Genomic DNA, 23423 nt, shown 5'->3' with positions numbered 1-23423 from the left:
AGGCCTCGGAAGATGACCCCTGCCCTCTTTGCCCCCGACTCTTCTCTCAGGCCCTTAATGGAAAAAAATGGTCGGTAGAGCAGTTGCTCGCGAAAGGCAAAGAGTCCGGGTTCGTATTCCGGTCCGACACACATTTTTAATAGGGAAGGAAGTTTCTTATGTAAATCTTGTTTTATTATTGAAATGCCGATGTATGACTTTCTTCATCTTCCTAGAATGGTATGTTTCAACTTAATACGACACCTTGTACTTATGATAGAGATGTAATTTTTTGTAATTTAATATTTCCTTTAGATCATGCATTGTGTACAGATAAGCACACGATGATATAGGACAAGTCAAAAATGAAGACGAGGTGATAAGTGGTCAAAATGGCTGTGATCCTGATATTATAGCGATATAAATGTTCATATAATATATATTTAATGCCAAGAAACAGGAAAGCAAATAGGTGGCTATCTTGTGAAAAATTCAGAATTGCACAATATTCTTAAATAAGTTCACATTATTAAGGGAAGAAACCTGTAAGCAAAGGACATGGAAATTCAAAAGTACCACATGCATTTAAAAATTCATTGCAAAAGTAAGACAGTAAAAGTGACGCACTTCTCTATTAAGGTGTCTGGGTTTACATAAAAATTACATAGCCAGAAAAAATAACACGGAAATTCAAAAGTATGCTTTAAAAATACTTTACAAAGGGGAAAACTCACTTCGGTATTACAAAGTGTGCTCTTGTATACAAACGCATAGAGCGTGGACAGAAAAAGTAACAATTTAAACAGAGTTACATTCTACATTAGAAGATGTAATGGGTTGCAAATTTTTATGCCCATATATTTAACACCATAGAACGTAATTTGGTGCTGTGTGCTTCAGTTTTTAACTGAGATTTGCGTCTAGAGTCGTATGTGTAGCAATCTGGATTTCTGTGTAAGGTTCGTAAATGCTGAGTTACAAAACAAACGAGTTCCATTATATAAAGACATGGCATTAGCAGGATTTTTAATGTTTTAAGCAATGGTTTACTGTGTTCAGTTCTGTTTTTTGATGTACTGAGGTGTATCTGCATAAGATCCGATGATGGCCACTTAGATTTTCCGAAACCGGTCGTCAAAAATTAAATTATATTGACGTTTTTGTTTCTATTACCCTGTATTTTTCTAGCCGTCGGTCTCATCTACGTCTACATCTATATCTACATGGATATTCCACAAATCACACTTCAGGGCCTGGCTGATTTTCTATTATTCCACTCTCGCTCAGCGTGAGAAAAAACGAACACCTATATCTTTCCGTGCGAGCTCTGATTTCCCTTATTTTATTTTGGTCATCCTTTCTCCCTATGCAGGTCGGCGTCAACAAAACATTTTCCCATTCGGAGGAGAAAGTTGCTGACTGAAATTTCGTGAGAAGATCCCGTGAAGCATCCCAAATCCTGTATCATGTCCGTAACACTCTCCGGTCTATTTCTCGATAATGCAAAACGTGCTCCCTTTATTTGAAATTTCTCGATGTACTTCGTTAGTCCTATGTGGTAAGGATCCCACACCGCGCAGCGGTACACTAAAAAGAGGACGGACAAGCGTAGTGTAGGCAGTCTCTTTAGTAGAGCTAGTTTAGCCAATAAAACGTAGTTTTTGGTTCGCCTTCCCCACAACATTTTCTATGTGTTCTTTCCAATTTAACTTGTTCGTAATTGTAATTCCTAGGTATTTAGTTGAAATTACAGCTTTCAGATTTGATTGATATATCGGATAACCGAAGTTTAACGTGTTGCTTTTAGCACTCATGTGGATGACCTCACACGGTTCATTATTTAGGGTCAATTTCCAATTTTCGAATCACACAGGTATCTTTTCTAAATGGTTTTGCCAGTTGTTTTGAGATTCTGACGACTTTACTAGGCGGTAAACGGCAGCGTCATATGCACACACCTATGATGGCTGCGCAGATTGCCTCTTACATCGTTTATATAGGTAAGGAACAGCACTGGGCCTATAACACTACCTTGAGGATCGGCAGAAAGCACTTCTGTTTTACTCGATGATTTTCCGTCAGTTACTACGAACTGTGGTCTCTCTGACAGGAGATCATGAATCCAGTCGCGTAACTGAGACGATATTCCGCAAGCACTCAATTTGATTACAAGCCGCTTGTGACGTACGGTATCTTCTGGAAATCTAGAAATACGGAATCAATTTGATATCCCTTATCGATAGCACTCAGCAATCCGTGCGGGTAAAGAGGTACTTGGGTTTCACAAGAACGAAGTTTTCTAAATCTGTGTTGACTGTGTGTCAACAGACTGTTATCTTCGACGTGATTCATAATGTCTCTTCTGCCGTAGTAACGATGCACAGCTCTAACTTTTTGTTCAAATCGTCAAAACCCCTACAATTTCCTTTTTCATGTACAGGGTGTTTCAAAAATGACCGGTATATTTGAAACGGCAATACAAACTAAACGAGCAGCGATAGAAATACACCGTTTGTTGCAATATGCTTGGGACAACAGTATATTTTCAGGCAGACAAACTTTCGAAATTGCAGTAGTTACAATTGTCAACAACAGATGGCGCTGCGGTCTGGGAAACTCTATAGTACGATATTTTCCACATATCCAACATGCATAGCAATAATATGGCGTAGTCTCTGAATGAAATTACCCGAAACCTTTGACAACGTGTCTGGCGGAATGGCTTCACATGCAGATGAGATGTACTGCTTCAGCTGTTCAATTGTTTCTGGATTCTGGCGGTACACCTGGTCTTTCAAGTGTCCCCACAGAAAGAAGTCACAGGGCTTCATGTCTGGCGAATAGGGAGACCAATCCACACCGCCTCCTGTATGTTTCGGATAGCCCAAAGCAATCACACGATCATCGAAATATTCATTCAGGAAATTAAAGACGTCGGCTGTGCGATGTGGCCGGGCACCATCTTGCATAAACCACGAGGTGTTCGCAGTGTCGTCTAAGGCAGTTTGTACCGCCACAAATTCACGAAGAATGTCCAGATCGCGTGATGCAGTAATGGTTTCGGATCTGAAAAATGGGCCAATGATTCCTTTGGAAGAAATGGCGGCCCAGACCAGTACTTTTTGAGGATGCAGGGACGATGGGACTGCAACATGGGGCTTTTCGGTTCCCCATATGCGCCAGTTCTGTTTATTGACGAAGCCGTCCAGGTAAAAATAAGCTTCGTCAGTAAACCAAATGCTGCCCACATGCATATCGCCGTCATCAATCCTGTGCACTATATCGTTAGCAAATGTCTCTCGTGCAGCAATGGTAGCAGCGCTGAGGGGTTGCCGCATTTGAATTTTGTATGGATAGAGGTGTAAACTCTGGCACATGAGACGATACGTGGACGTTGGCGTCATTTGGACCGCAGCTGCAACACGGCGAACGGAAACCTGAGGCCGCTGTTGGATCACCTGCTGCACTAGCTGCGCGTTGCCCTCTGTGGTTGCCGTACGCGGTCGCCCTACCTTTCCAGCACGTTCATCCGTCACGTTCCCAGTCCGTTGAAGTTTTTCAAACAGATCCTTTATTGTATCGCTTTTCAGTGATTTGGTTACATTAAACCTCCGTTGAAAACTTCGTCTTGTTGCAACAACACTGTGTTCTAGACGGTGGAATTCCAACACCAGAAAAATCCTCTGTTCTAAGGAATAAACCATGTTGTCCACAGCACACTTGCACGTTGTGAACAGCACACGCTTACAGCAGAAAGACGACGTACAGAATGGCGCACCCACAGACTGCGTTGTCTTCTACATCTTTCACATCACTTGCAGCGCCATCTGTTGTTGAAAATTGTAACTACTGTAATTTCGAAAGTTTGTCCGCCTGAAAATGTACTTTTGTACCAAGCATATGTGCAACAAACGGTGTATTTCTATCGCTGCTCGTTTTGTTTGTATTGCCGTTTCAAGTATACCGGTCATTTTTGAAACACCCTGTATATCCATTTCATGTGCTCACATCTAGAGAGTCTACCGATATTACGATCTACCGATATTACGAAACACATCGATTCGGAAATACCACGAGGTTTTGTTGCTATTTTATGAATCTGCGCAAAATTTATGGAGTTATGGCACCTTCGCTGTTGACAACATCAGCAAAAAATTTTCAGTGTGTACGATACGACAATTTTAGATCATTTTCAAATCTCTTTTCGCCCTTTTCGCACATCGACAGGCGCTTGCTTCTGCAATCCGCTCGCTGACAAGCACACGTTAATGTACTGTTCAAAGAAGGACTGAAACCACACGTGAACTCACGATAATGCCAGACGGAGACATAAAACATTCAGCTGGCGCTAACCTGCTGCAGTGTTACTACAATCCGTTCATCATAAGAATAAACCTGATGTAAACAAACACAAACGCGATGATTGGTCAGAAGCCGTAGCACACGTACGCTGATGTTGTTACGCTCTTGGAAGTAGGTCCTACTTATGTATTAGATATACTATTACTAAGTTACGTTAAATGAAACTTTAAGATATTCAAGTTTATTAACAGCCATCAAAGTTTTTCTTAATCACGCTTTAGCTACGTAGTTTTTATTTCAAAAATCGTGTACAGTGGCAGTCTCTGCAGCGTTTTGCTCTGATTGTCACGCTGTTAGTGTGCAGTATAAAAAGAGTTCAGGCTGCTTTCTGTTCCGTAGTGAAACACGCGAGTGAAACACAGTTTAAAAGTGCCGAGAAATAGGCTGTTCTTAACGTTTTTCATAAATTTACAGAGATAATCGGCTTTGAAATGTTCCCAGCGTTGTACATAATGCAGTTGACAATCAAACCCACATGAAAGGTGTAGTGCAGTTGGCAGCGGAATGGAATGTGAATCAACTGCTGTTATTCGTGCGTTGGTACCAGTTCTCCCCTGCAGTAGTTTTTTTTTTTCCTCGTTCAATTTGAAATACCTACATCTCCTAATTATGAAACTCATCATCATTTTTTTATGAATAATGCACGTCTTTTTGTTTCTAATTGCATAAAGAAAACGAAATGGCCGAGCGGCTCTAGGCGCTACAGTCTGGAAGCGCGCGACCGCTACGGTAGCAGGTTCGAATCCTACCTTGGGCATGGATGTGTGTGCTGTCCTTAGGTAAGTTAGGTTTAAGTAGTTCTAAGTTCTAGGGGTCTGATGACCTCAGAAGTTAGATCCCATAGTGTTCAGAGCCACTTGAACCAAGGAAACGAAATTCCTGTTTCCATTTCAAATACAAATTCTTAATTATCGATGTTTTATGAAAGACTGTTCATAAAAGTTGTTTAAATTAAGGAAACATAAGAATTAAATTTTTAAGACAAAAATGAAAAACCAAATCCTCTTCATTTGGACAGTGTCCATAGTTTTATGTCTCAGAGCTAGATAAGTATCGTAGAAACACGAAAAACAATATTTTTACAGCATCGAGCACATCATACAAATGGTGCATTTTTACATTTGCTACTGTACTATTACAATATGAACACAACAGAACCGATCTGGAGCCAAGCTGCGGGATTTAACCTGAGAAGTATCGCACAACACAAACCTACCCTTATTGTCGTACTTGACAGTACTCTAGAGAGCTTGGCTGCAGTCCCACGTGAAACGGAAACCCAATGAGGTTCCAGCAAACGCGGAAGAATACACAGTGCAATGTTTACATAAGGTTTATTCTTATGATGAACGGATGATAGTATACGTGCGGCAACAAAGCTATGAGGCGAGCGATTCACAGCGCTTTAGCACCGGCGGACTGCGGGATGCTTGTATGACCTTGAGGAACCTTAATTTCGTGATTGCTACTCTAGTGGAAACACGCCTTAACGAATAAGAAGAATGTAGACTATCATGTTCATCGCACGACTTACGTGGTTCGTCTGAAACGCTACGACTTGCGGAGTGTTTTAAAAGTCCGTCTCCCTTCCGTGTGCCCGTATCAGCGCGCGCTCGCTGCAGCTGTTGTTGACACACTGTGGGTCGTTCAGCGGGCTACAAAGGCCGTCCTATCACTGCCTGAAGGAGGCGCCCTGTGCAGAGTTCAAGGTGCTGGAGACGTCGAGAGGCGCAGGAACTAGTCCACCTTAGTTTCTCGCGTTCGTATCGAGTATCTCCATTATGGTGACACGGTTAGGCACGGTACAGGTCAGCAAATGTATGCGTTTGAGGTAAGCAACACACCGGTAAGGGGAGGCCATGACGCTGGGATCACAGACTTGGATCATTGGAACAGCGGAAAGCTCCACGGGACGAAGAAGGCCCAGGTCATAGCAATCTACAAAAAGGGTAGAAAACCGGATGCACATAATTACCGGCGAATTTCACTGACGTCGATTTGTTGTCGAATCATGGAACATATTGAAATGAAACTCATTATGGAACATATTTTCTGTTCAGACATAATGACCTTTCTAGACTCTGAGAAGCTCATCTGCAGAAACCAGCACGGTAGGAAACAGCGGTCATGCGATACACAACTGGCCCTCATTGTGCATGATATACAGCAGGCTCTAGATACCGGCTCCCAGGTTGATGCCTTATTTCTCGACTTTCAAAACGCGTTGGACCCAGTTCCGCACTGTCGCTTTTCCAAAAATTGCGCGCTTACGGCCTACCCGATGACATATGCGGTTGCATAGATAGTTTTCTAACAGACAGGGAGCAGTATGCCGTCCTGAAATGTGTAACTTCAACACAAACAAGAGTTACTTCAGATGTGTCCCAGGGCAGCGTAATAAGTCCTCTGCTTTTTACGATTTACATAAACGATCTGGTTGATGGTATTGAAAGCGGCATTAGACTGTTTGCCGATGATGCTGTAGTCTACAGGAAAGTAGTATCACACGAAAGTTGTGAACAAATCAATGAGGATCTGCAGAAAATAAATGCGTGATGTAATGACTGGCAGTTATCCCTCAATATCACTAAGTGTAACGTACTGCGTGTAACAAGGAGAAAATCCCCATTACCGTAGGAGTACAAAATAAATGCTCAGTCTTTGGAAGCGGTAATATCCGTCAAGTATCCGGGTGTGACAATTCTAAATGATCTCAAATGAAATGATCAGATTACACAAGTAACGGGCAAGGCGAACTCTAGATTGCGGTTTATTGGTAGAATCCTGAAGCGATGCAGTCCTTCAACAAAGGAAACTGCTTACAATACGTTAGTTCGTCCAGTCTTAGAGTGTTGTTGGTCTGTATTGGACCCATACTAGTTGGGTCTGATTCAAAAATGGTTCAAATGGTTCTGAGCACTATGCGACTTAACTTCTGAGGTCATCAGTCGCCTAGAACCTAGAAATAATTAAACCTAACTAACCTAAGGACAACACACACATCCATGCCCGAGGCAGGATTCGAACCTGCGACCGTAGCGGTCGCTCGGTTCCAGATTGTAGCGCCTAGAACCGCACGGCCACTCAGGCCGGTTGGGTCTGATTCAAGAGATTGAGAAGGTCCAAAGAAGAGTGGCAACATTCGTGTCTGGTACATTTAACCATCGCGAGAGCGTTACAAATCTCATAGAAAGTTTGAAGTGGGACACACTTGCAGATAGACGGCGCGTTAAGCGGAAGGGGCTGCTCACTAAATTCCGAAATCCGATCTTTGCCGAGGATGTAGACTATATATTATTACCACCAACTTTTAAAACGCTCATACTGAGGCGTTCAGACACTCGTTTTACCCTCGCGCCATCCGCAAATGGATCGGACGAAGGGAAATATAACTTTGGCGCGAATTGTGCCCTCCGCCAAACACCACTTGGTGGCTAGCGTATATATGCAGATGTAGATATGTAGATGTAGAAAATTTGTACGCCTTTAGCAGACCTTTAAAACAACGTAATGTACAAGTAGAAAGATGCGCTACAAGCAATTCCGAGAAAATCACATGAAGAGTTTTACACATGAATTACATGTCTGTGCAAAGGCGACGTCATTGCGGTCAAGTGGTAAGTCGCACACGTATCAGGCAACGGTTTGACTCCAGCTAAAAAGGAATTATCAATCTGTTCTTTTTTATCACTGGTTATATTATTTAATTTACGCTACTGGCCATTAAAATTGCTACACGAATAAGAAATGCAGATGATAAACGGGTATTCATTGGACAAATATATTATACTAGAACTGACATGTGATTACATTTTCACGCAATTTGGGTGCATAGATCCTGAGAAAACAGTACCCATAACAACCACCTCTGGCCGTAATAACGGCCTTGATACGCCTGGACATGGAGTCAAACAAAGCTTGGATGGCGTTTGCAGGTACAACTGCCCACGCAGCTTCAACACGATACCACAGTTCATCAAGAGTAGTGACTGGCGTATTGTGACGAGCCAGTTGCTCGGCCACCATTGCCCAGATGTTTCCAATTGGTGACAGATCTGGAGAATGTGCTGGCCAGGGCAGCAGCCGGACATTTTCTGTATCCAGAAAGGCCCGTACAGGACCTGCAACATGCGGTCGTGCATTATCCTACTGAAATGTAAGGTTTCGCAGGGATCGAATGAAGGGTAGAGCCACGCGTCGTAACACATCTGAAATGTAGCGTCCACTGTTCAAAGTGCCGTCAGTGCGAACAAGAGGTGACCGAGACGTGTAACCAATGGCACCCTATACCATCATGCCGGGTGATACGCTTCCAATGTACGTTCAACGCGATGTCACCCAACACGGATGCGACCATCATGACGCTGTAAACAGAAGCTGAATTCATCCGAAAAAAATGACGTTTTGCCATTCGTGCGCCCAGGTTCGTCGTTGAGTACACCATCACAGGCGCTCCTGTCTGTGATGGAGCGTCAAGGGTAACCGCAGCCACGGTCTCCGAGCTGATAGTCCATGCCTGCAAACGTCGTCGAACTGTTCGTGCAGATGGTTGTTGCCTTGCAAACGTCCCCATCTGTTGACCCAGGGATCGAGACGTGGCTGTACGATCCGTTACAGCCATGCGGATAAGATGCCTGTCATCTCGACTGCTAGTGATACCAGGCCGTTGGGATCCAGCACGGCGTTCCGTATTACCCTCCTGAACCCACCGATTCCACATTCTGCTAACAGTCATTGGATCTCGGCCGACGCGAGCAACAATGTCGCGATACGATAAACCGCAATCGCGATAGGTTACAATCCGACCTTTATCAAAGTCGGAAACGTGATGGTACGCATTTCGCCTCCTTACACGAGGCATCACAACAACGTTTCACCAGGCAACACCGGTCAACGGCTGCTTGTGTATGAGAAATCGGTTGGAAACTATCCTCATGTCAGCACGTTGTAGGTGTCGCCACTGGGGCCAACCTTGTGTGAATGCTCTCAAAAGCTAATCATTTGCATATCACAACATCTTCTTCCTGTCTGTTAAGTTTCGCGTATCTCCGTGGTGTAGCAATTTTAATGGCCAGTAGTGTATATGACATCTGATAGATAATATAATGAAACGAAACCACGTGTATTCGCGTGAAGTTACAATTTATGTTTTCCATGTTTTTACGACAAATACCATGCTGCAACGTGAGATGTTGAGAGCACATCCGACGAGTAACTGTACATTACTCTTGTGCTCTGGCACATTTGTGATTTAGTATATTACTGATTGTGAATCACGTCATTCGCTTCATTATTTATAGAGCTTTGGTTTGGGCTTTCCAAACCAGTCCCTCGTCTTTGAAAATTTAATTACAAATATTAAATTGACAAGTAACATGAAATTCACTACAACTTTATGAAAACGCACGCGGTTCTTTTTCATTATAGTTCCTGTCAAATGTGGCATGAGCTAAATAATGTGAGCAATGAAGCAGAAAATGTAGATTAAAAGTAAGTGGTGGCGGAATTAAAACCATTGCCTCGTCCATTATCCACTAACCACATTTTTTTATTTTGTTTAATCTCATATTGTTCGTTGCGGACGTCTCATGACACTCGTTTTAGTTCACTGTTGACTTTTTTTCCCCTTTATTACATAGGGCAGCTCAAGGGCGTACCCAGGATCTAAACTGGGGGGTGAGGGGGGGGCAGGTCATACTAGTCTCAAGAAACAAGGACCCGAGACAACATACAGCACTTCTTATTAAATAAAGCAGTAAACCAGTGAAAAACTGCGAATATCTTCTGGGGCGGGGCAGCTCCCCCCTCCGCCCCTCCCCCCGCCCCTACCCCTCGCTTGGTACGCCCATGGGGCAGCTACCCCTTTGATGAACACGCTGAGCCACCGTGTCGGCATCCACTATGACTTCAAACGGGCGTCCCGTTCGCCCAGTTACACAACAGACGGTAAAACTTCTTTTGCGATCTTCTCTGAATTGTCAGAGTAGTTCACTTTACTGCTTGCACATTATGTTCTTTTAACGGTCTACTAAAGGTGTACAAAGTTTGAAGCAAAACTGTGATCCCAACGTCGTCGCCTCCCCTTGTGAATAAAAAGAGTCTTGGGATACGTCTGTCATTACGAAATGTACATTGCCATACCTAAACATGATGGCCACAACTTGTCAGGAGATGAGGTACAGGGGGGCGGGGGTGGAAATAAAGCAGTGTGGTTGTGTCGTCAATTGTTCTGTGGTAGCTGACTTCATACACACATCAAAAAAAAGTTTTGTATCGCCCCAGTTCCTAGAACTTCTGAAGGTAGACGTTGACTGTGGATATTGTCTCACAGACACAGTCCCTATGACTGTTTAGAGATGTCACTAAACCCGCCCAAAGATGTAAACAATCATGCATGAGCAGCGCCTATTAGACGGAAGGGGTCCGACAGCCGATCAGTTCCAGTCATTCCGCCAGGAAGGAGGTACACGGCTCGTATTGTCTGTAGTTCAACCATGCCTAGACGGCCAATACCGCGGATCGATAGCGTCTGCATTGTTACATTGTGCCAGGAAGGGCTCTCAACGAGGGAAATGTCCAGGTGTCTCGGAGTGAACCAAGTGATGTTGTTCGGACATGGAGGAGATACAGAGAGACAGGAACTGTCGATGACATGCCTCGCTCAGGCCGCCCAAGTGCTACTACTGCAGTGGTTGACCGTTAGCTATGGATTATGGCTTGGAGGAACCCTGACAGCAATGCCACCAACACCACCATGTTGAATAATGCTTTCTGTGCAGCCACAAAAAAAAAAAAAAAAAAAAAAAAAAAAATGGCTCTGAGCACTATGGGACTTAACTACTCTGGTCATCAGCCCCTAGAACTTAGAACTACTTAAACCTAACTAACGTAAGGACATCACACACATTCATGCCCGAGGCAGGATTCGAACCTGCGACCGTAGCAGTCGCGCGGTTCTGTGCAGCCACAGGTCGTCGTGTTATGACTCAAACTGTGCGCAATAGGCTGCATGATGCGCAACTTCACTCCCGACGTCCATGGAGAGGTCCATCTTTGCAACCACGACACCATGCATGGCGCTACAAATGGGCCCAACAACATGACCGCTTAAGATTGGCATCAAGTTCTCTTCGCCGATGAGTCCCGCATATGCCTTCAACCAGTCAATCGTCGGAGACGTGTTTGGAGGCAGCCGGCCTGGCTGACCGAGCTTCGACCCATTGTCCAGCGAGTGCAGCAACGTGGAGATTCCCTGCCGTTTTGTGGTTCCAGTATGTGGGGCCGACGTACGCCGCTGGTGGTCATGGAAGGCGCCGTAAAGCTGTACGATACGTGAATGCCATTCTCCGACCGATAGTGCAACCATATCAGCACCATCTTGGCGAGGCATTCGTCTTCATGGGCGATAACTCGCGCCCCATCGTGCACATCTTGTGAATGACTTCGTTCAGGATAAGAGTGGCCAGCATGTTCTCCAGACATGAACCCTATCGAACATGCCTGGGATAGATTAAAAATGGCTGTTTACGGACAACGTGACACACTAACCAATCTGAGAGATCTACACCGAATCTTCGTTGAGGAGTGGGACAATCTGGACCAAGAGTGCCTTGATGAACTTGTGGATAGTATGTCACGACGAATGCAGGCGTGCATCAATGCAAGACGTGCTACTGGGTACTAGAGGTACTGGTGTGTACAGCAGTGTGGACCACCACCTCTGAAGGTCTCGCCGTATGGTGGTACAACATGCAATGTGTGGTTTTCATGAGCAATAAAAAAAGGGCGGAAATGATGTTTATGTTGATCTCTATTCCAGTTTTCTGTACAGCTTCCGGAGCTCTCAGAACCGAGGTCATGCAAAACTTTTTTTAGTGAGTGCAGTTTCATATCAACGCACACTCTGCTGCAGGATGAAAGTTCCATTGTGGAAAGGATTCCTCCTGGCAGTGGCTGACAAAGGGACACAAGGAGCTTGCTCTCACCTATTTTATTCATACTAATAGCGTGTGTAGTGCACGACTAGGATGCAACATACGTAAACAGGGAGACACAACTCTCAACCGTTTTCGAGAAAACTCAGTTTCAAAATTTTAAATTTGCTTATAAATTTCGTATGGTCGTTAGTATTCAAGTATTGTGCAGCCTAACGATTAAGCACTTAGTCTCCTGAACTAGAGGTGTTTGTGTCGAGTCTGTCTTCCGGTGAATTTTTCCCCGTAATTCTGTCAACAGAGACACGTGGTGCGCGAGAAAATTTTGTGATGATCGAGAACCGTTTCAGAATGTAAACCAAATTTGTATTGCAATGTACACACTGGAAAAGCCATACAGATGATAAAATTCGGCTACCATCACATGCACTGCACGTCACAAGTAATTATTGGTTCCAATGTTTCTATGATTAGTGCCGTCCTGATTCGTGCAGTGGCCCATAGGTTACACGTTGCACTTGCTACAAATGAAGATACAATAATATAAATAAAACGCCTGCACTGAATTGGATGAAAGTCCTTGTGTATGCTGTTTTTATATTGAATCTTCTTCGAACAACAAAAATTTTATATCCTTTTTTCAGGATAAAGATTATGGAAATAATAAACGAATAATGGCATAGTGATAATTAGCACACACATTAAAAATCTGTAGTCACTATTACGGGTGATTCGGCGGTGTGGCCGAGCGGTTGTAGGCGCTTCAGTCCGGAGTCGCGCTGCTGCTACTATCGCAGGTTCGAATCGTGCCTCGGGCATGGATGTGTGTGATGTTCTTAGGTTAGTTAGGTTTAAGTAGTTCTAAGTTCAAGGGGACTGATGCCCTCAGATGTCAAGTCTCATAGTGCTCAGAGCCATTTGAACCATTTTTATTACGTGTGGCAGGTGGCAGTTGACGCTAAATAACGAAAAGTGTGAGGTGATCCACATGAGTTCCAAAAGAAGTCCGTTGGAATTCGATTACTCGATAAATAGTACAATTCTCAAGGCTGTCAATTCAACTAAGTACCTGGGAGTAAAAAATTACGAACAACTTCAGTTGGTAAGACCACATAGATAATATTGTGGGGAAGGCGAGCCAAAGGTTGCGTTTCATTGGCAGAAGATGCAACAATTCCACCAAAGAGACAGCTTACACTACACTCGTTCGTCCTCTGTTCGAATATTTCTGCGCGGTGTGGGATCCTTACCAGGTGGGATTGACGGAGGACATCGAAAGGATGCAAAAAAGGGAAGCTCGTTTTGTATTATCACGTAATAGGAGAGAGAGTGTGGCAGATATGATACGCGAATTGGGATGGAAGTCATTAAAGCAAAGAAGTTTTTCGTCGCGGCGAGATCTATTTACGAAATTTCAGTCACCAACTTTCTCTTCCGAATGCGAAAATATTTTGTTGAGCCCAACCTACATAGGTAGGAATGATCACCAAAATAAAATAAGAGAAACAGAAAGGTTTAGGTGTTCGTTTTTCCCGCGCGGTGTTCGGGAATGGAATGACAGAGAGATAGTATGATTGTGGTTCGATGAACCCTCTGCCAAGCACTTAAATGAGAATTGCAGAGTAGTCATGTAGATGTAGATGAGAGGAAAAAGATGGATCGGCAGTGAGATCAGATCCAATGACCTGCGCACTTACTCGCACGGCTGCCAACTCCTTGATGAATAGCGACCACATATACGCACGCGTAAATTATCAAATCTCATTTTCTCGGAAACTTGAGAGTTGCGTCTTCCTGTTTACTTATGTTTAAGTCCTAGACGTGCTTCGCACGCCCTGTCAAATGGTTCACATGGCTCTGAGCACTATGGGACTCAACTGCTGTGGTTATCAGTCCCCTAGAAGTTAGAACTACTTAAACCTAACTAACCTAAGGACATCACACACACCCATGCCCGAGGCAGGCTTCGAACTTGCGACCGTAGTAGCAGCGCGGCTCCGGACTGGAGCGCCTAGAACCGCACGGCCACCGCGGATCAAGTCAGCGAGGGGACATTCTTACAGTCCCCTCATAAGCTATGTCTCCGTAATAGCTTTTCTTATGGGAGTGTTACGAGGGTTTCCCCGGAAAATATTCTTCTTTATTGAACATAATGGGAAGTACACACACGAAAGAATGGTGTTTTATGTACACACTCAATTTCTCCACGGAATCTCCATCCCATTCTATAATCTTCTTCCAGCTTCAAATAAGGGCGAGTATGCCCTGTCGGCCCTTCCCTGTCCTGGCGGAGGAGCCAGTGTTTCACTGTGTGAATCACCCCATCATTGTCCTCAACATGTCTTCCTCGAATGGCACCCTGTAATGGCTCGAACAAGTGAAAGTTCGAGGGGGGTTTGGTCAGGGCTGTATAGTGGATGGGGTAACACTGACCAACCCTGTTTCGCCATGTGTTCAGCAGTCCTCAAACTTACATTACTGAGTTGCAACGAAACATCTCTTGGGTTGCTATGGCGCTGAAACCGCCGGAAGCACGTCTCGAGATTTGTTACAATTAATGGTACCGCCTCTTAGCAACACATCAATGAGAATCACACCTTCACAGTCCCAGAACACGGTGATAATGACCTTACCGGCGGAAGAGGTCGCTCAGATTTTTTTCCTTCTGTGGGGAGTGGGAATGGCGCCATTCCATCGACTGTCGTTTGGTTTCTGGACCAAAATGGTGAACCCAGGTTTTATCCGGCACATGAAGGCCTCCCACTCGACTTAAAAACGTTGCAACAAATCAAGACAAATGTTTTTTTTCTGTGTGATTTGTGATCCACCGTTAGACACCGCGGGACCCATCTTGCACACACTGTGGACGCTCTCCCCGACTGCTGTAAATCGTGGAGCTCCGCCAAACCACCCTCTGATGACTTCATGCTCTGTGTCCAGCGACTAAACTCTACTTCTGTCGCCAGCAGATGCTCCATAGATTTTGCACAAGTGTTGGTGAATACGCCCCACACTTTCTTTCTCTGCAGTGAGAAATACGAGAGCGTTTGAAAAGTCCGTGCAGAGTCCGAGAGATGACACCACTGGCGCATATTGAGGTCATTTTTAGTTAGTGGCATCTTTGGAAAGAACGGACACCAAGTTTCAGGCATATTGGTGTATTTCTTTGTGTTTAGCATTCGTGTGAGTCAAGGAAGTCGAGTTATTGTCAAAAAATGGACGAAAAAGAATTTCGTGTGGTGATTAAGCATTACTTTATGAAAGGCAAAACGTCTCAGGAGACTAAAGAGAAGCTTGATACACATTACAGTGACTCTGCACCTTTGATTAGAACAGTTTGTAAGTGGTTTCAAAATATTTGGAGTGGCCATATGAGCACAAGTGATGCTGAACGTTCTGGACGCCCTGTGGAGGTTACAACTCCAGAAATCATTGATAAAAACCGTTATATGGTGATGGACGACAGAAGAGTTAAGGTGCGTGAGATTGCTATTGCTGTGGGCATCTCGAATGAATGGGTACATAATATTTTGCATAAACATTTGGACAAGAGAAAGCTATCCACAAGATGAGTTCTGCGATTGCTGACGCTTGGCCAAAAACGGAATAATGTGAAGTGTTGGAAGGATGGGTTGCAGCTGTTCAGGAAGAATCCACAGGACAAGAAGCGTCGTTTCATCACTGTGGATGAAACATGGATACATTACTATACTCCTGACACCAAACAACAGGGAGGAATTCTCCAAGGGAGAATCTGCACCAAAAAGGCGAAGACCATTCCTTCGGCCGGAAAGGTTATGGCGACTCTCTTTTGGGATTCGCAAGGGATAATTCTCATCGACTATCTGGAAAAGGGTAAAACTATTACAGGTGCTTATTATTCATCGTTATTGGACCGTTTGAAAACCGAGCTGCAAGAAAAACGCCGGCGACTGGACCACAAAAAAAAAGTTATTTTCCATCACGACAATGCACCCGCACTCACCTCAACAGTTGTGGTCACAGAACTAATGGAAATAGGATTCCAACTCGTTTCACATCCCCCACTATTCTCTAGACTTGGCTCCCTCAGACTACTGTTTGTTCCCCAATTTGAAGAAATAGCTGGCGGGACAAAGATTTTATTCAAATGAGGAGGTGGTTGCAACCACTAATAGCTATTTCGCAGACTTGGACCATTCCTATTATTGGGGAGGGAGCAACAAATTAGAACAGCGTTGGACGAAGTGTATAAGTCTGAAAGGAGTCTGTCGAAAAATAATAAAGGTTTATCCCAAGCATGCAAGTAGTTTTTATTGACTTTTCAAACAAACATACATTACCTAGAGATGCCATTTTGAAACTGTTCTGCATCTACGCTATCTATCGGAAGTGATGGAGATTGGTGCGATCACTCAGGAGACTTCAAATAATGAATACCGCAACGTTTCTCATTCGCAGCGTTGTTTTCGGCTGAGAAAAAAAAAATGCAGTGCATTGCTTTCTGGGCAACAATAGCAGTTTTGCAAGTTTCGTGGGGGAACTTCCGTTAAGTTTGGGGGGTAGGAGATGAGATGATGGCGGAAATAAAGCTGTGAGGATGGGTAACTGAGTTGTGCTGGGGTAGCTCAGTTGATAGAGTCTTGCATGTGGAAGGCAAAGGTTCGAGGCCCAGTGCAGTTCATAGCTTTAAAACTGCCATGAAGTTTCATTATGACCGCTGCCCACCGCGAGACTCAATGCAGGCTGGTGAAGACGTGGACACGCGGCGTAAGGGAAGAGCATACGCGGAGCAGAGATGGATGGAAAATCGTCCTAGTGGCGGAGTGCTTGCGATAGTTAGCAGTAAACATCTAGGTCATCAGAGGACTTCCATCTCATGTGTGATGAAACGTGACACATCCCTTTTAACGAAGATTTATGTGATGTATTCCATTCCCCCGTCTCATCTTGGGTGTAAAATCGATACTTCAGTTTCATAACTAAGATGATTCTAAGTTAACGATAGGTGTTTGTGAGACACTGCAATGCCTGTGTAGGGGAGAGCGGGGAAATACTGTGCACGTAAGCCATTTTTCAAATATTTCCTATTTTTCGAACTCAATTGAAATGCTGAACGCCTTTTTCTGAGCCAGAAATCAATGCCCCACACGTTTATGCCTTCATATTTGATATATTAAATCGATTTACGTTCATACAGCTGTTTTACAAAAGTGTTATGTTGCACGGTATTACCCCGAGGGGTGGGGTAATACCACGCAATATATCTTATGATACAGCATAGCACATAAAATGACAAAAATTCTGTAAAAATAAATCAAATTAAGAAATTCGAAATACAGAATTTATTTAGAATTGAAAAACATAAATTTTACAACTTATTAAAGTTTCTAAAGACAGAAAATCCTTTTACTGGGAAAAAACAATTATTGGATTATGGTGTCAACTTGTCTCTGAACACATTTATCCCCTGTTTTAAAGGCAGTAGTCGCAAATACAGTTTTCAGCTGTGCCACATGCACTACACTCTGAATGAAAAGTAAAAATTGAGGAATGATGTTGTCTGGCAATTTTCTTCAGTTCTGGTAAGGGAGCAATATCTTTGAATTGTAGCCCAACTTCGGGCTGAACGTGTAGGCCTAAGGCTTTGTCTCTATCATCGAGGACACCAGTCGCTGTCTCTGAAGAACAGAGCACACCTGTATCACTACTTTCATCATTATTAGCGTTGCAATCCCTGACAACTGATAAAGCTAGGCCTATTTCTTCATCTGGATGCACACGCATTAAATCTTCGTCATTAAATGTGGTAGGATTTAGAGGGAAAATTCCTGTTTTGCGAAAGCCAGAGATGCCCTTCTCAATATTAGCAACCCTCATGAAGGCTTTGCTACAGATAGGACAAATGTCGTAAGGAGTTATTTTCTGGGATTAGACCTCATAAAATTGTCACATTCTTGATTACATGCAGCCTTCAGGGTACTGAAAAAGGCCACATCTAAAGGTTGTTGCCTGTTTGATCAGTGAGGCGGCAGTGTTACCACTACTATTCCATTGTCTTTACAACAGTTGTAGGCTTCTAGAGAGACATGGCTAGTGTAATTGGCTAAAATCCAGAGAATGGTGTGGTCCTTAGAGGCTTTGGTAAAGTTAGCAAAATGTTTCAGCCACTTTGGGAAGAGCTCCTCAGACATCCAACCATCCTTGCTACATTCGTATATTGAATTTGGTGGTCCTCCTCTCTGTAGGGCAGGCGTCATCCCAAGCCTCGGAAAAATAAACAATGGAGGCACATATACCCCACTGGCACTCACTTTACAATACACTGTAATATTTTTCCCATGCTCCCAGCTTGTTGCTGAGCCAACTTGTTTAGCTCCTTTGCATGCTAAAATTTTTCCCGGCTTCTGAACCGTTGATATTCCTGTCTCATCAAAATTGTAAATTCTGGAGGCATTGAACTTATGGACGTCCATCACAGTGGTGAGATTCGAGAAAAAAAGCTTAAGTAATTTCTAAGACTTTCCCGGCGATTTGCTGACATCTCGTAAAATCGGGTGTACTGCCGGTGGTCCGCGTCTTCCCAACACGATATTTCGACGTCGTAACTCGGCGTCTTCATCAGGTGTTCCCTGAGACTGGTTGGCGAGCTGACCTCGTCCCATATTTATGCCTGGGCGGAGTGTGGTGCTCCCTATGCCGTCCGCGCCCGCTGTGGCCATTTCTGTCGGTGGTATCAGTCTCTAGGCGCTTCCTCTTCGGTCCGCACCCGTTGCGGCTCTCTTTACCAGGACAGACGGCACCTTAGGCCACAGTGTGTACAGGAAACCAACACACACTGACTTATATCTACAGGCCGACAGCCGCCATCACCCAGCAGAGAGGCATGGAGTGCTGAGAACACTCGTGCACCGAGCCAAAACACTCTCTGACACAGACAGCCTGAGAGCGGAATTAGAACATCTACAAAGAGTGTTCACAGACAATGGATACTCCACCAGGGACATCCGCAAAGCGCTCCGTCCCACCAGACGACCTGAGGCAACAGAAGAGGAGCAGGAAGAAGAGACCAGGAAAGTAGCCTTTCTACCATATGTGGGGCCTATATCTGCCAAGATCAGCAGAATCCTGGAGAAACACAATATCAAGAGAGTGTTCTGCCCACCTAACAAGATCAGGACGCTCCTTGGAACTGTCAAGGATGATTTGGGGTTAAGGAAACCTGGTGTCTACCATATACCGTGTGAATGCGGGATGGCTTACATCGGCCAAACTACAAGAACAGTTGAAATAAGATGTAAAGAACACCAGAGACACACCAGGTTACGACAGGTAACTAAATCTGCAATAGCAGAACATTGCCTTGACCTTGAGCACACCATGGAGTATGACAAAACTAGGATCCTGGCTCAGACCCCCCGATTCTGGGCTAGTGTCATTAATGAATCGATTGAAATCAAGATGACGGAGAACTTGATCAACCGAGAAGCAGGATATCAGCTTAGTACTGCGTGGAATCCTGCTTTGGAACTACTACAGAAACAACGGAAGGAAGTTCCATCCTCCAGGAATGAACTACAGACGTCCAAGGGTATAAGTAACGGAACAGAAAGGCATACGCGACACCAGGCGGCAGCAAGCTCCTTGGAGGATGGCCATCATAATATGCAGCTCCAACAACAGTCGGATGCCACAGGAAGCGCACCTCACAGGCGCATACTGGGTTCAGAAGGCCAGGACAATGGCTCGGCCACGAGAGAAACTCGCCGCGGTCGCGGACAGCATAAGGAGCTTCAGCAGAGCCATGATAGTGCTAGGATCGCGCCTATAGGGCGCGGACCCAATAGGGAACGCCTTGGGACGTCCGATACCTCAGAAGAGAGCCGCAACGGGCGCGGACCGAAGAGGAAGCGCCTAGAGACTGATACCACCGACAGAAATGGCCACAGCGGGCGCGGACGGCATAGGGAGCACCACACACCGCCCAGGCATAAATATGGGACGAGGTCAGCTCGCCAACCAGTCTCAAGGAACACCTGATGAAGACGCCGAGTTACGACGTCGAAATATCGTGTTGGGAAGACGCGGACCACCGGCAGTACACCCGATTTTACGAGATGTCAAAAAAGCTTAACTTTACTTGAATTAAAAGCCGAGATCCAATTGAGACTGGTAGCCTCAGGTTTGCGAATGCTGACTGATGGATTTCTTCTAAGAAACCTGAAGAGCCAATCCTGTCCATCTCTTTTTGATATTTTATTAAAATTATGCTGAATATTATTTGCCTCGGCATATTCACAAACTAATCTCCTCAGCTCCACCGACGATATTCCATATAATGTCTTTGCTAGCAAAAGTACATGCTTAGCTAAGTCATCTTCCTGTTCTTTTGAAAATATAGGTTTTCTTCCCAAATTTACTTTAACAAGCTCCTGTTTTTATCCTATCTCTTAAAGTAAAAATAGGTATTCCATACATTCTTGCACCTACTCTGTGGCTTTGCATTTTCTATAACATCGTGGAGTGTGCAATTCATTTCATGTTCCGTCCACCCTTTGCCCCTCTCTGTGGTTCTGGCTCTGTTCCTCGCCATCTGTGATTTAAAAAAAAAGAAAGAAAACTTGTAAGATGACACACATACACACACACTTCCAAATATATAGTTCACGAAAATACCAAAAGAAATTACCATATCATGCAATACCGTTCACCACGGGGAAATACCGTGCATTGGGCACGGTATTGCCCGGAGACAACATAACTCGCCATTGTAAATTCTAACCCAACAATTACGAAATTTAATGTCTAACATTTGATGTTTAAAAGAAGATCAAGAAATGCGTAACTAAATAGAGCTCCTTTGAAATATTGTTTATATTAACATATTTCACACACCTCTAGAATTATTATCTTTAGATTTTATAAGCAAGCAGTCGAAATCAGTTGGAACTCATTGTCGAAGACGTCTGCGCCGTTGAGCGATTGTAGATCCCTCTGTATCTTATTATAGTTACTTCCGCTATGTGGCAGCACCATGCAGCACTCTCTGGGAAGCTGGACAAAGCAGTGCACGGTATTACCCCACTGTACGACATTGCCCCGCCCTCCCCTATACATCTGCTTGACAGATGTGCTGTTTACAGAGTTAGTAGTGGCATGACTTGTAATTTTACATGTCGGACGCTGCTGCTATGCATTTATCTCTTTCCTTGTAAGTGGTATTCTCTGTTACTAACGATCATTTTATATAGGACTGATGTGGGCATAGTATAATTTCTGAACCGTGATCGGCTGTGAACAGTGGACGCTATACATCTCTGCAAAGCTATATTGTGCATGTATCACACTGACCCACTGTATTAAGGAAGCAGCTTTTTCGTTTTACAGTTTGTTACCATAGTTTATTGTAGAGAAACCTGCAATAAGGATGTATGTAACGCACTGGAAATATATTTCTTACATTGAAATATTAACAACGCTGCATTCCACATGACTGATAGGATGGAAACTCAAGTGATCTAACAATACAGCCTTAAGTGCAGAAACGTGTAGCCTTAAGAGTGTGTGTGGTTTATGTTTTCTCTTACCAATACCCTCCTGGTACTGATCTCAGACACTAGAATTATACTTTAAAATTAATAGCGTAGTTGGTTTACGCAAAATGCTTCGAACGTCATCCGTCCGGAGCTCCATAATTCATAAAAATCACCCATTGTCTTGTTCTTCTTAATCGCCTGCTACTACATCACAACACTTTCAAATCTGTTACTATACATCGATAAGGAGTGCTAACCTCCTTGACATGGGTGCATCTGGGAAAATCTTGTGCATTTTGATGGGAGAGTATTCGGCAAGGCCCATTCATTCACGCGTCACGGAACGTAGCAGTCTATTTCTGGTCAGCTGCAGATTAAATTGGTAACGGTGCCGCAGTGCGGGCTGGTCAAAGACAGTGTGAGGGGATCTATCAGTCTCTAATTTTATCTTAAGACTGCGAAAATGCTGTATGACTCCCATCCACACAGAGATAAATCGTAAATTATGCACTATGCTTGAGGTGCTAGAAATATGTAGAGCACTGTCTGGTATACTTTGATGATGTATGTGTTCGAGAATTAATAATCAATGGAAGTACTGCACAGTCATCTATCTACATTTACAATGATACCCGTAATGTCGAGGAGGAGGCGTTGAGCTATGACACTGAAATTGGGAAACATGATGGCACATCACTTGTTGGTGTTGAAATTACTGTAATATTGCTAAAAATGTTTGCACTATCAACTGCGATGCTTATTATTACAGTAAATCTATGGTGTCTTTTCCACCTCATCCGTCCACTGGTACACTGTTAGTTACCGAATAATGATTGATTGGCATCACTTGTTTGAGATGGAGAAAGAGTTTGGTGGAGGAGCAACACCTTCTGGGGATGGCTAGCAACGAAACAGTGATTGCATACATGATTGCAATATGAGGAATCATGGCCATCAGCTATTCCATCATTGTGACAGATGAGTTTAAATGTAGAGGTCATCAGTCACCTTGGCACAGCAGTTTGGAAACGCTCCACAAAATCCCAAACCTTTCCAGTTCCCTTGTGTTGTAACGGTCTTTTATTTAAAATCACCCAGTGTGTGTGTGCTGTGTTATGGTAGCAGCAGTAACAACACGATTTACACCATGCAATGCCTAGTTTTCTGCGAGAGGCAATGGATCTAAACGAGTTAATGTCAGTTTAAAACCTGACACAGACCTCGAGTCATGGCAGAAAAGCAAACTGTATGGCAATGTACAAAGCGTGTTACAGTAGAAACAAAAAAGCAATATTTCAAACAATGACACAAGGTCACATAAGTGTCTCTTGTGACTGACAGTATAGTCTGTGGGATACGGCCATCCTCCTACAGTACAGGTGATGAAGCTTCAGACTGGTGTGTGCAGTTGATCAATACCTGTTATTTAATAGGATCACCACATGTGCTCATTGCCAGCATGCATAAGGTATTTGTTTTCGATATGTTGGAGGAGAGAGATGCGGTAAAAATCTTACTGAGTTCTCTATCGGATGAAGTCAGTTGAGCTTTCATAGTTCGTAATTTTTATCTGTAGCCTGCTACAGAATAGTGATGATAGAGTGTTGGGGTGATAGACATGAATGAGCCCTGA

The 23423-nt window shown here is 43.9% G+C and overlaps 1 protein-coding gene across 1 annotated transcript in view; it reads right to left on the bottom strand.

Moving 5' to 3' along the window:
• LOC126291803 (15-hydroxyprostaglandin dehydrogenase [NAD(+)]-like) overlaps positions 1–5977 on the bottom strand; it is a 111458-nt gene extending 105481 nt beyond the window's left edge. The window contains exon 1 of the mRNA XM_049985499.1: positions 5876–5977. The gene's annotated coding sequence lies outside the window, so the exon portion shown is untranslated. The remainder of the gene's footprint in view (positions 1–5875) is intronic.
• Between the last annotated feature and the right edge of the window lie 17446 nt (positions 5978–23423).

Source organism: Schistocerca gregaria, chromosome 9 (assembly GCF_023897955.1).
Source record: "Schistocerca gregaria isolate iqSchGreg1 chromosome 9, iqSchGreg1.2, whole genome shotgun sequence".
Taxonomy (NCBI): domain Eukaryota; kingdom Metazoa; phylum Arthropoda; class Insecta; order Orthoptera; family Acrididae; genus Schistocerca; species Schistocerca gregaria.
This window is presented reverse-complemented; position numbering and strand designations above follow the sequence as displayed.